Source organism: Natator depressus, chromosome 2, assembly GCF_965152275.1.
Source record: "Natator depressus isolate rNatDep1 chromosome 2, rNatDep2.hap1, whole genome shotgun sequence".
NCBI lineage: Eukaryota > Metazoa > Chordata > Testudines > Cheloniidae > Natator > Natator depressus.
Window position 1 is genome coordinate 73,652,107 of NC_134235.1, and position 10,166 is coordinate 73,662,272.

Below are 10,166 nucleotides of genomic sequence, written 5' to 3' on the forward strand. Positions count from 1 at the left end.
ACCGCCTCCCCAATCAAATGCCGTCGTTCAACTCACCTGCCCTTTACAAGGCAGAGACGATAACATCTCGCCTCTTACCTTGCATAAATCTTCCCACTATAACTGATACCACAATATTTTCATGCCTTACTCCGTACATGTTGTCCCCATCCTCTCAATAGCCTACCAACACCACTATACATTTATTATTCACTCTGCCACCCACATATAGGACATATATCCACCCTAACCTATCTAAGCTACAAAGTCCCAAAGTATCTCATAATAAAACAGGCTGTAAACTAAAGCCCTTATCCTGCAAAGATTTCCACACATGCTTAATTCTAAGTATGTGAATAATCCCTTTGAAGACAATGGAACTACTTGTGGTGAGGGTTAAACAAATGTTTGAGTATCTGCAGAATAAGGGGGACTCAATCCTGGAATTACTCATGATAACCAGTAATACCCATGGTAGGAAGTGTTCTCCTGGGTTGCTTATTCCACACAGAGGACTGAAGGGATATATAAGCCTACAGTGTAATACAGTACTTTTCCTTAGTCACTTAAAAATTGAAAAGTAGCTATGATACCATATACCCATAATGATGTTATGTGGACAGTATAGGTCATAGTAAGGTACAGTATAGGGATTGTTTGGGACATTTTATTTCTGAATTGTCTGATTTTCAATTTTATTTTTCAAACTACAACATTCTAATGAGATTCATTTTATTGTATGTTCATAACTTTCCAACTTTAACTGTCTTACAGTTTTTAGATATATTTCTTAAAAAGCAAATGAACTTAAACACACCCTTTGTATACATTCTCCTGAAGGAATTAATAAGAATTAGCCAAGGCTTGACACATCTTGAGCCCAGTAATTGATACTCTTTCCCCTAATACTATTACAGATTGTATCTTTTCCAGTTTCTTATTTACCCATACATGAAGTTCACATACTCCTCTAGTGGGAATAAACTCACCACTGAAGACCACGTTTTAGCCATATACCTTCACTATCTGTGGCTTTTCTTTGAGAGTTACTAGCAGTATTTCTAGTGTTGGTCTAGTGTCTAACTTAAAAGTAATACAGTAGATGTCCCATTTGTTTTCAGATTGATAGTTCATTCATCTTGTGCTCCAGCGTAGTCCATTACTCCTCTGAGCTAGCGGCGCTATCATCATACCCTTTGTCCGCGCTATGCACAGACTGCTGGAACTTGCAAACTCTTGCAAAGTGATGTAATTCGTTGGACAGGGAGAGAGTAGACGGAGTAAGAGAAGGCAGAGTGAACAGCGGAGGAGGGAACATGTGCATCCACATATATTTGCATGAAATGAAAGGCAGCTGATGAACACTGCCGCAGTTCTAGAGGGGAGGTATATGGAAGGGAGTGATGGGTAGAGACTGGAGAGAGAGCTCCAGAGCACTCCTCACCTACACCAGTAGCAAGATAGCAAGTGCGTCCTCCTCCTCCAGCAGCAGTAGCTGACATGGAAAGTCCCATCTCTGAGACAAGGTAATTTGCAGAGATCTTCTTCATTCAATGCCTCAGTTCCAACTGGTTTCAGAGTAGCAGCCGTGTTAGTCTGTATTCGCAGAAAGAAAAGGAGTACTTGTGGCACCTTAGCGACTAACCAATTTATTTGAGCTGCCTCTCTATTACATAACATGAGACTGAATTATATCACACCAGCCTCTTAAAAATACAGGTTCCTCACATAAGCTGCCTCCTCCCTGATGTGGAAATTCATCCCTGAGTAGCACTGGGTAACATTTTTGGTCAAATAGTAAATTAATTGAAAAATGAAATTTCAGGTAAACTAAATCTATTCACAAATTCAGGTCGAATTTGGCAAGTAGTTTCAGCCAAATAAAATATGAGGATTTTTTTTAAAGAAGTCAAAACAGTTCATTCTGACATTTTCGAACTGACATTTTGCTTCAAAATTAACCATTTCCTTTGAAAATGTTGTTTTGAAATGTTTTAAATGATTCATTTGACACCAGCTACTTTATTTTGGGATGGGGGTTCAGTGAACTAAAAATAAAATCATTTTCTAGTTGAAACAAAATGATTTTTTCCCCACATTTTTCTGTTCTCTCACACATGCTTATTTGCTCAGATCTAACCTGAGCAAGGGGTCAGTGGAGGGCCTGTGCACCACGTAAATGGCACAGGGATCTAGTGAAGATATTATGCAATAAATCCTACCACAAAAATAAAAACTATAAGCCTTTAACCAAAACCTCTCCCAAAGATGAAAACATCACAAAATAAATCACTCACAGGGCCCCGGTTAGTAGCCTATCGTACAGCACATAAGAATAAATGGAAATAAAAAAATAGTCAAACTCACCATCATAGAATTTAACAAACTACTTAAAACCCAGAGTCCATCTCTGCTTCTGAGGTATGAAAGTTTATGATCTCATTTAAAACAATGAATAATATAGTTAAAATGTCTTGTCATTCTCACATCAAAAATTACTCAAGCTTCACTCTTGTGGTCATGACAATGTCATCAGAACTCTTTGATATCTTACAGTTGTGTCTACTGTATTCTCTCTCTCTCTCTCTCTCTCTCTCTCTCTCTCTCTCTCTCTCTCCATATTAATTATAAAAAGAAAAAACCCAACAATGTAATGTATTTTGAGATTTTCTGATTTGGAAGACCATATACAATTTTTGTTGGATCTGGCCCATAGTGAACAGTGTTATCCAGCTTTTTCTAGCAACATCACTCTACAGCTGTTCATCTGTTCAAATGTGTATCTGTTAATATATTTGTAAAAGTAATACAGGAAAGAAATTAATAAAATATCAAATGGAACTTCATCCAAAAACTAAATAGAGTGTATTACAGTAACAGAGATATTGTATTGCAGGATTTAGGATGGTAATCTAGTGAACAAAATTAAATCAAGGCATGTTCTTATTTAGCATGTCTTCCCAGGAGACGATTTCACCCTTGATGAAGTGTGAACTAGGAGCTTCAGATTCCAGAATAAATGGGAAAAGTTGTGCTAATATAACCACAAGGTATAACCAAGAATTTACCTGATCGTAGTGTTTGCTGGATAGTAAGAATTACAGTTAACAATGCAAAACAGTTTCAATCGTTTATAAGCATAGGTAAAATCCCATCAGCTACAGAGGGAAAATAATCTTGTAGTTTAGGCACTGAACTGTGACTCATAAAATCTGGATTCAGTTTCTGCCTCTGCCACAGACTCCCTATCTGACCTCTGGCAAGTCACCCTGCTTCAGTTCTCCAGTGGATGGGGCCGTATGTCCCTGTGAATACATGGAAATGGTACAGGCTGGAGTGGCAAAAGACCTGGCCTACCTGGTCATACTTGGGTGTGACTGGAGGTTCTCCAAGGAAGCAGTTAAAGGGCAGCAAAGCCCCTCTGTGGAGAAAACAGAGCTGGGGCCAGAAGACCCAGGAAATCAAGATATGGCCTCAGTAGCTGAGAGGGAGCCTCAGACAGAAGGGGGCTCAAAGGAAGACGAAGACCTAGGAGAAGGACCTTCCTCATGGGTGAAGTTTCCCAGACTACAGCCTGAGTCTATCAGCCCTTTTACAGCTACTCCATCCACCTGTACTGGGATCAACAACTTCCCAGGGCCGCTCTTTCGAGCCCTCTTATTGGCTGTCCAGGTCCGCCTGTAATTATAGTCCATGAATAAAGAGTCCTTTCTGAAGTGACCTTGCTGGCCAAAAGCAAAACATCTTCTGGTGGGAGGAGTTGGTTTCTTGGTAAGTTCTCCCAAGGGATGGAATCCCTTTGGATAAGGTCGCTTGGCTGGGCCAGGAAGGGCCATAATGGTTGGGAGGGGGCATTTCCAGGTTCTTTTCTTGGCCTTCGTGCCCCCTCCCACTAGAGTTGTGTGACCAAGCACTCCTAGTTACCCTTGTTGGTGTTCGGGTATCAGTGCTCCATGGGGAGCCAGGGCACACAGGCCCAACTTCTAGTGTTTCAGGCACTAGCCTGAGGGACATCAGGTAGTTCTCTGCCAATGACACTGCCTCTGCTACTGCTTCTGGCTGATGATTCACCACCCACTTGCATCCCCCTGCTGGAAGGATTTGGGTGAATCATTCCATGACGATCTTTTCTGCCACCTGAATCCCGGTACATCCCTCTGGCTGGAGCCACTGCCACCAGTGTTCTTTCAAGCTCTGAGCAACCACCCATGGCCATGCACCAGGGATAAATTTCTCAAGGCAGAACTGGTGTTGTTAGGTTTCTGGTGAGATGCTGAAGGTGTCTAAGATGGCCACTTTGACATGAGTGTAGTCTAGGACACTCATCACATCAAGACTCCAAGACGTGGCCAGTCAAGTAAGGGGCCGATAGGGTGACCCAGCTCTCTTTGGGCCATCGGGCTGACAACAACCTGCTTCAAAGTGACAAGGAACGTCTCAGGGTTGTCTGCGGGTCCCATTTTGGTCAGCTTTACCAGGATGGGTGGGGTTGGATCTGTGTCTCCAATGGTTAGGCTTGAGGCTGGCCAGGGCCCCAGGGTGTTTTTAGGAGTGTCGCCATCTACTGAATGAGCCACTGTTGTTGCTCCTGGTGTTGTGCTACCACCTCTTTAATCGAATGCTGTTGCTGCTTTGCCACCTGCTGCTGCTGTTGGGTGGTGAGCTGCTGCAGCAGTTGGCTCTGCTGTTGCTGCTGCTGGGCAGCCTGCTGCTGTTGGTTTCTGAGAACCCGTATTAGCAGTTTCTCAATATCCACCCCTGGTGTTCTGTGATGCCTACTCTCAGGCCTGGGACACTATCGTGCCCTCCTTTTCCACCAAATGTAAGAGGGTCCCTGGTGGCCTGGTGGTTAGCACCCACCTAGTAATAGGGGCAGTGGTAGGGGAGCCCAGGCCCACCCACTCCACTGGGCTCCAATCCAGGATCCTAAGAGGGTAAACAGCATTTGGCCTTCTAGAGGCCCTTGCGATTTACCCTCCCTGGGTCACTTCCTACCGCTGCTTTCCTCCTTCAGCTTCTGGTCCCAGATAAAGCGTGGGTGGGGGGGAGAGAAGAAACCAAACCACCAACCCCTATGGGGCTCAGCATAAAGTCCTATTCCCTTAGGGAGACTTCTCCAGCACCTTTGTCAGGAGCCTTCCAGGTATGTCTGTACATCTCCCCAACCTCCCACTTTCTAAGCTGGGTTGCTCCCTTTTCAACTCTGTCTCCAGTTGGAGGAAGCTCTGCAGGATGGGAGGGGTGGGACTACCTGGTGCCAGTACTATCCTTTAACCCCTTCCAGCCGAGTGTGGATTATATTGTTTTCTTAAATACAAGAACTAAGAACACGACAAGTGTCAGTTTTTAAAACAAAGCAATTTTTCAGTTACTTGATCAGTAAGAACATGGGGGGCAGATCGTCAGATGATGTAAATTGTCATAGCTCCATTGAGTTCAATGGAACTATGACAATTTACAGCACCTCGGGATCTGCCCCATTGTCTTATACTCAAACTCTTTCATTTGTTACATTTTTGTAACTCAAAACAACCAAACCAAACATTCTTAAATTTGGAAAAACAAACAAACAAACAAAACCACACAGACACCAAATTGAGACCAATCTGGAAAGTTTTAACTCGAAGACTATTATTTTGTCAAAGTTAAAACTGGTTGAAAATAGGGTTAGTGTACAAAAATTCATCCTCATCTTTAACTCTCCCTTCATTAGTATGATATTATGGGCCCAGTGCAGTTTGTCTTCCTTATGCAAGTGCTCTTCGCTTTGTAGTATTAAGACCACACATGCTGATTTGAAAGTCCAGAGGTAAAGAACAGGTTTACATTATATTTTTGACATGTGATTGCAATGAGAGGTACAAACCATTCAGTTGCACGCTAATATATATATATATATATATATATATATGAACAAATTCCTCAGTGACTTACCCAGAAAATATTCAAAGACTCAGCCTTACTTAACATCCTTTGCTCATGGGCAAGGGGAAAAAGATGGGCCTTAAAGTGTGCCTGAATATTAACAAAATATGGCCTGCTATGGATCTGGGGAGGAAGTGAGCTCCAAAGTTATGTTATTGTTTTGGTATGTTTAATCATCTGGACTGAATTGCCTGGCTTTGAATGTTTTTCAGTCTGTACAGTATGTGTGAATTATAGCATTGTCAGGATGTTAAGGATGAGCCCAAATTAGCACTCTAAGAAACAGATAGTACTACCTCAAATATGGTCATAATCAATCCATAAATTACTACCAGGCATATCAACAGCTCTATGAATAGTACTGCCTTTCATTTTTGAAGTTACAAGAATGTAATACATTGCTTGAATTACTTCTTTGGGAGCAGAACATGTCACTTTCCCAATAATATATGTCAGGAAACTTCTCGACGTTGTAGTAAAAATTCCATAGGTGTATGACTGCTCTGAATCACAGCCTTCTACATTTTTAATCAACCAATTATGGAACACACTGAAGCTGTTAAAAAGTGGAAGAAATATAACATGAGGATTATAGGACTGTTGAAAGTTATTGGAATCTGGCCTTTAGTAAACAGGTCAAAACCTGTACGTTCCAGATGGAATATTACTCTCTACTCTCAATGTTGAAGAAATATTGAGATTTTGAATTTAAAAAGAATAACATTCCACAAAATGTGAAAAAATGATGGTTGAAAGTGCCAATACATCATCTTTTTTAAATGTTACATTTTTATGACTATCCTGTTTGATCACAAAGTTTACTTCATTTTGCAGATGCCCTCTCACTCTCTTTTTTTCTCTTTTGCTCTTGAGACAGGAAAATAAATATATATTTATATATACAAATTCAGTTGCACACTAATATGCATATATTAGTGTGCATATATATTAGTGTGTGTGTGTATATATATATATATATATATATTAGTATTCAGGGCACACTTTAGGGTCCACCTTTTCTCCCTTGCCCATGAGGCAATGGATGTTAAGTAAGGCTGAGTCTTTGAACATTTTCTGGGTAAGTCACTGAGGAATTTGTTCATATATATATTTTTTTTTTTTTTCTCCTTGGTGATTTCTGAATAATTTTCTTCATGAAATGGTTTTAAATTAAGAAGAAATGCCACTTATACTGGAAACATGGGCAGAGTACTAAAAGGACATCACAGGGAATTTTAAACTGAAATCACCACAGATAGAAGATAACAGAATATCAGACTCAAGGGGAAAAATCTTGGCTTCATTAGTGAGAGTTTTGCCATTAACTTCAATGGGACCAGAATTTCATCCAAGATCCACATTCAGATCTGAGATTTTTGTTCTCAGACATGTTGTTGTAATTCACTTTTTCCATAATGCACAGTCAATAGTGCATGATTCTTAGAATTTGCTAGTGATAGCAATATCAGCAAGTGAAATCACAATTAATGCATGTCACCACCAGTGTAGAATGGTTTATGGGTTTAATTGTATTTTGTGGTTCACCATCATCTAAGACCAATATTCTCTCAGAAGTGACATGGCTAATCACTTTGGAAAAGTAGTTCATTTAAAAAATATCAGCAGAAATCAACATATTTGTGTTTCTCTGAAATGAGTGGCTAAAAATATAATTAAAAATATAACTATTGAGGTTTTTGAGAGCAGTAAACGTAATTAACAGATCCCCTTTTATTTAGATTGACAATTTTGTTTTAGGAGAACACAGATAATTTATTTAAACTAATTCCTCATTTAAATTGAGTGCTAATTGCTAAATTATTTCTTGATAATGTTACCACAGAAAAATGTGTATCAGATGCAAACACAGAGATTGATAGTTTTAACTTTAGTGTAATTGCTCATTTTTCTTCATCAGAAATAAACAAAAGATCATTAACAGTGATTAGTAAGAAAATCTTTCAATAGATAACATAAAGTGTTTTAAAATCTTCAGTATTGCTTAAATGTATCTGTCACACTTAAGTGATTACTTCCTGTGTTCTCTGGATTTTGATTAAAATAATATGACTATCAGGCAGCACATTGTTCTACATCTCAAAAATGAGATGTAGAACAATGCAGCCATTAGCTACCTTTCAGTAAGCAAAACCAATGTGACAATCAGACAATAACAGGATATGGACATTTGAATAACTTTGATATAATAATTATTCACTCAGTAAGACATTTATAAATTCTTCTTTGTCTTTGGTCATGAAATTCTCTCATAGGAAATTGTTATAAGACACTCTGTTTCTCTGCCCATTTGATTTAAGTTTAACCAAACCATAGATTTATACTATGTACCCATCTGTATCATACCCTCAAATGCATGAATCTTGAGATCGTCAAGATATATATATCGTGTTATGTATATACCCTGTTCCTATGATTACTTTAAATTCTTTCCATTTAAATTCAGCCATTAAATTATGCATAGATCAAATAAGTTAATATCCTAAAGGCATTGCAACAGGATTTATAAATCCCACTCTTTGGCAGAGATGGGAAGAGCTGGGGCAGTACCAGGCCAGAGAGGCCTGCCCCTCCGGCACTGCTGAGCACACTCCTGGGAGAAGACCAGGGTAAAGGGAGCTTCAGCGACCATGCCCCAAATTGGGATGCAGTGGTGTTAGGAAGTAAACCATGGGAAGGTGAGCAAGTTGGCTGGCTGAACTTAGGTTGGTGCACACAACTTGACTTTCAGGGCCCTGAACCAGGACCTGGTGGAGAGGGAGGGCCCAAGTTCCCTATCTACCTTGGAGCTATGTCCCTGACCCCAAGGAGGGCAGGGTTAGGGGTCACCATCAAACAGGCCAGACTAGTTAATACAGGGGTGGGCAAATTACGGCCCGGGGGCCGCATCAGGCCCTTCAGATGTTTTAATCTGGCCCTCAAGCTCCCGCTGGGGAGTGGGATTGGGGGGCTTGCCCCGCTCCATGTGTGCCATGGCTCCCGGAAGCAGCAGCATGTCCCCCCTCCTGCTCCTATGCATAGGGGCAGCCAGGGGCTCCACACGCTGTCCCCGCCACCCCTCCAGCTCCCATTGGCCAGGAACTGCAGCCAATGGGAGCTGCAGGGCCTGCACCTGCAGACAGGGCAGCGTGTAGAGCTGCCTGGCCGTACCTCCACATAGGAATTGGAGAAGAGACATGCCGCTGCTTCCGGGAGCTCCTTGAAGTAAGTACCGCCCGAAGCCTGCACCCCTGACCCATTCCCACGCCCCAACCCCCTGCCCCAGCTCTGAACCCCCACCTGCCCTCTGAATCCCTTGGTCCCAGCCCAGCGCATCCTCCTGCACCCCCAACTCCTCATCCCCAGCTCCATCCTAGAGCCCGAATCCCCAGCCGGAGCCCTCAACCCCCCCCCACCCCCACCCCCCCCGGCACACTCCAACCCACTGCCCCAGTCCGGAGCCTCCTCCCACACCCTGAACTTCTCATTTCTGGCCCCACACCAGAGGCTGCACCCCCAGCCGGAGCCCTCACCCCCTCCTGCACCCCAACCCCCAATTTTGTGAGCATTCATGGGTCATCATACAGTTTCCATACTCAGATGTGGCCCTTGGGCCAAAAAGTTTGCCCACCCCTGAGCTAAGACCTCATCCAGAGGACAGGGACACCTTGAACTAACAGAGACTGGAGTCAGAAACCCAGACCACTAGGCTGGTGGACTGAACAAATCACCCTGCTACAGGCTTGTTTTCAGGGCAAGTTACCATGCTGCAAGCCAGCATGTGAATCTACAGCAAACTTTGAAGTTGCAGTATGTTAATCCGCACTCCAGGACTGTCACTGTGCTGTAGTAGTGGGATGTTACTGTGTGGTAAGCTGGCGCATTGTAGAGTTACACTGTGGTCTGCCATGCAATAATGTGCCATATAGACAATCCCTAAGTCATGTCACAGTTCCTGTTGTCAAGAAGATACTAATGACTAGAGCTGGTCAGGATTCCTTTCACAAAATATTTATCCATAAAAAAATTCTGATTTGTCACAACTGAAACATTTTTCAGGAAAGGGTTGGTTCTGATTAATTTCCCATTTGGAAGAACTGAAAAAAGTTTTATAATTGTCAAGTCCCATTTTGACATTTTCAAAATGATATGTTCAAATTTTCTGTTCGAAACAATTTTTCTTTAAGAAATTCAAGTTAGTTTATTTTAATTTTTTCATTAAAAAGGTCAAAATCTAAATAAAATGTTTCAACATTGTCAAAAAG